Source organism: Vanessa atalanta, chromosome 2 (assembly GCF_905147765.1).
Source record: "Vanessa atalanta chromosome 2, ilVanAtal1.2, whole genome shotgun sequence".
Classification (NCBI taxonomy): domain Eukaryota; kingdom Metazoa; phylum Arthropoda; class Insecta; order Lepidoptera; family Nymphalidae; genus Vanessa; species Vanessa atalanta.
In genome coordinates this window covers 10,175,843-10,180,046 of record NC_061872.1, presented here as the reverse complement: position 1 = coordinate 10,180,046, position 4,204 = coordinate 10,175,843, and positions in this window count along the sequence as shown.

Sequence of the window (4,204 nt, the reverse complement as noted above, 5' to 3'; positions counted from 1 at the left end):
AAAAATCCACACGCATAAAAAAATTGTCGAGCTATACGCCAATGATAAAGTTTTATGGGACTGTTACGTAGCAACAATAGGCAGAGAACGCGCCAGAGGCTCGGAGGTTTAGTGCATCCGATTTCCATACAAAAACTTCTATTTCCCGAACTAAATGGCACGTGAGAGGACATAAAAATGCGGGAAAACTACACAAAGCTCCACTGCTAGTTGTTAGAGCAACTATTTACTTTTATGTTACCCTTTTTACGGAAAACTATACACATTACATTTTCTAAATGTAGAACATTACTGAGCAATCGTTTTTTTGTTCAGATTTTGTTTAGGTTAACATATATGTATTTTAAAAATTAACTGAATTTGGGCAAACTACTACATACGGCAAGCAAAAGTCCTGTTCCTCCACCGTATTTCGATAAAATGGATGTATTTTAATTAGTATATAAGATGAGTATGTCATGGAAAACACAAAAGCATTTTTAGATAACACATAAAAAATACTAAATTCTAAACGTATTTTAAAAGTAAAACATTTTTTTAAATATACAACATAAATTTAATTCAAAGCGGAATTATACTGATCCAATCTGAATGTCGTTTCTAACTTAGTGCATTGAATGCGATTTTTATTTTTTATTTGTAGGTTTAGTATGAAGATCATAAAAAGTTTTCTAGCTCAATGTATCCCGTACACGTCAAACACAACTCGAGCCTACCGACTTGTGCCATCTCCTGAGGAAGTGATTTGTCAGCGCCGCCCCCTCTCGATTGAATAATTCAAATAATCGAGGTATTTATATGTAAATAGCGGGCTACATCTCCATACGAAAGGGCGATCGGTACATAAATTTGGCAAGAAGACGCGAAAACTGCGACGCACCACCGAACTGATTTATTCGCCAAGTTTTGGAAAAAGTGGCTCGCGTCAGGAAATGTTTGTCTAATCGCGTTTATTGCCCCGACCCGGGATTTTTCGCCCCGGAGCACAGGGGGTGAACCGTTCCCATATTACATACCAATATCAGAGGAACGTGAAAACAAGTTTATACGCGTATACGTTTCTTTACATCGCTGCCTCCCAAAAATAGGTGTAACATTATTTTTAACTTCTTATAAGGTTGAAATTCAAACGATTATAAATTTGATAATTTAAATAATTAATAAATGAAACACATTAAGTACTTACGATTACAAGAATCCATTTTTGGATTCGAGAAAAACCGACGAATCAATTGCATAAAAATTCAATTATTGCTCAAGACGGTGCAGGCGTGTAGTAATTCATGGAAACAATATCAAAGGTATTTCAAAACGGTTCTCCGTAACGAATATCATATGTTCGTGGCACTCTATTAGTCATTGTGAGCGGCAAACTCATCAATCATACTAGGAGCGCGCTCTAGGTAAAGTGTTAATAATCGTTACCAACACTATTGTTCTTTATTAGGTACATAATTTGTATTTCGATATAGTTATATATATTTTTTAAATAATTATAGAAATAAAATTTAAAGATATTGAAAAAAAACTAAAAATATAATTGTCGCCATAAATTTCGCCATTAATTATTTTTACAATTATTATTTTATTACCTTTAAAAAATATTTCATCTTAGAACAATAAGGACTACATTACTGACAATGTTAATAGGTTACGACGTATAATATATTATAATGCAATAATGATAGTTGGGTATGAATAAAACTATAATTATAAAAAGAAGTAATTCTTTTTAATATGTTATGGTATACTCGTAGATAGACCATAGAGAAATAAGTAAGCGAGCAACAAAACGCACTTTATCAGGTGGCAGGAGCTTTATCTCGCTAATGACCAACCCCTCCAGAGTAATAAAAGTCGATATCAACCTCCGCATTCTGACCACTGCGCAACATGTCTTGATACTTTATATTTTTTGCAATAAATAAAATGTAAAAATGTAATTTTACGATTATGAAGATATTAAATCATAGTAACTCATAGTAACTACAAACTTAATTTGTGGGAATTACCTAATGATAATTTGCATACATAAATTATATCACGTAAGCTACAAAAAGAAAATGGCGCGCAAATTAAATATAAAACTAATTTCTATCTAAGTAACGTATTTTATACACATATATAAAATAATAATATATTATAGCTGTCTTCTAATCGTCGGTTTTGTAATAGTGCTACCATAATTTTAACTATATTTATTAGGATTTAGTTTATGTGTTTTTTGTGTTTTCCTAAAAGGCTAGATAGACTTATTGTACATGTCCGAGTGGCTCCCTAGGTGGTTTAGATTGGACCTGTTACGTGGCGCTGTGATCCAGGAAATAAAATAAATACATTTTACTTCAATCGTATGAAGTCGGAACGAGCAGATTGTTACAAATAAATATTTATAAAAGTGAACCTTACGACACTAACAAACCGATTTAAGAAGATATTCTTTTTAGTTATTCAACTTTAATACATTTACAACACTGCTCCAACGTAGGTTGATGGATTTACTCATAATAGATTTTTTTTCAACATGCAAGTCCAAAATTCTTACACCACTGAAATCAAAATTAAAATATACTTTATTCAAGTAGGCTTTTACAAGCACTTTTGAATCATCATTCGTCTGAGCATGAGACTAAATATTCTGAAAACAAATTTTAATACAAAACATAAGCTCTACTAATAATAATATTATAAAATACACAAAGCAAAAGGGATAAACTATTCCTTATGACTTCTATGCTCCATGAGATTTAAGATTACATTATTAAGAGACATTATTTCCTGCCCCTGAGCACAAGACAAGAATACCTGCTATTGGTGATTAGCAGTAGAATAACTGATGAGTAGAGATGGGAGTTGCTATAAGTTTAGATAGGAACACAGAGCTCTACCACAAGGTCTGCCTACTAGGTTAATCTGAACTTTTCTTAAAATAACTTTTTTAATGTAGTATTAACTCTTAGAGGTTGCACTCTAATCTCTAATGCACAACTTTTAAATGTATCAGTCTTATCCTTAAGCGTATTGACCTTCTTATAATTTACATTATCGATTTATAGGTATAAAGATAGCTTTCCTGACAGAACAAATGTAATTTTTAAGTACATAATTAAAAGCGCAAGTATCAAGAAAATTAATCGAAGTGTATGTTCACTGAAGCGCGGCTGAGAATTAGCGGCGGCGGGAAAGAAAAATGATTGTGACAGTCCGGCGAACACCGCTAATGGAGTCTGCGTCTGCGAAATGTTGCCACTTACAAACACTAAGCTAGTGTGCCGCGAACAAATTACAATGAACGTCATTTAAGTAAAAAGAATGAAATGAATTCATGTGTCCGAAGGAGACATTTTCATGGATTTATTGCTGTATACTTTGTCATAACATCAATAAATTTAATATCTTAAAGCTCTGAAGTATCAAATAAAGCTGCCGTAAAATGGCACATGCACAAATATCCACGAACATAATATTTGTTTTAGTTCTTTTTCAATAATACCTACAGAGAATATTTTGTTACGAAGTTACTTCTTTTGAAAGTTTTTGTTGGATTTTAAGTTACTTTTTTATATTATATGATTAGTTTAATATTATATACTTAATTGTACAATTGGAGGTTTACACACCAACAATCCTAAACGAAAGAAAGCACCAGAAATGAAAATTTGCTGTGATTGATTACGTCATTGATTAGGAATATTTTTTTTTTTATTATTTAACTCATAGAATATAAGTTGGATAGCCGAAAATAAATAATAAAATTACTTTTTATATTATTTCTCGGCTCTAGATAGTATAAAACAAAGTCGCTTCCTGCCATCTGTACGCTTAGATCTTTTAAACTACGTAACGAATTTTAATACGTTTTTCATCATTAAACAAAGTGATTCATGAGGAAGGCATATAATAAAAGAGAAAAGCCGAAAATTTCAACTTTCCTAGCCGGAAAATCTAATAGTTGTTACATATATAGAGCCTTATATACCCGCGTGAAGACGAGATGCGTAGCTAGTAATCAATATAAAGCTTAAGCTTGACTTGAACTAAGTACATAAGTATATAAATAGTAACTATGTATATAAGTAGACTATTAAGTAGATCTTCTGATTAGTTTTGTTATAAATAATATTGACATTATTTTATTGTTGTTTGAATCGTGTTTATTATAAATGGAAAGTTAGTTGATGTATTGGAGTATTGTTTACGTCAT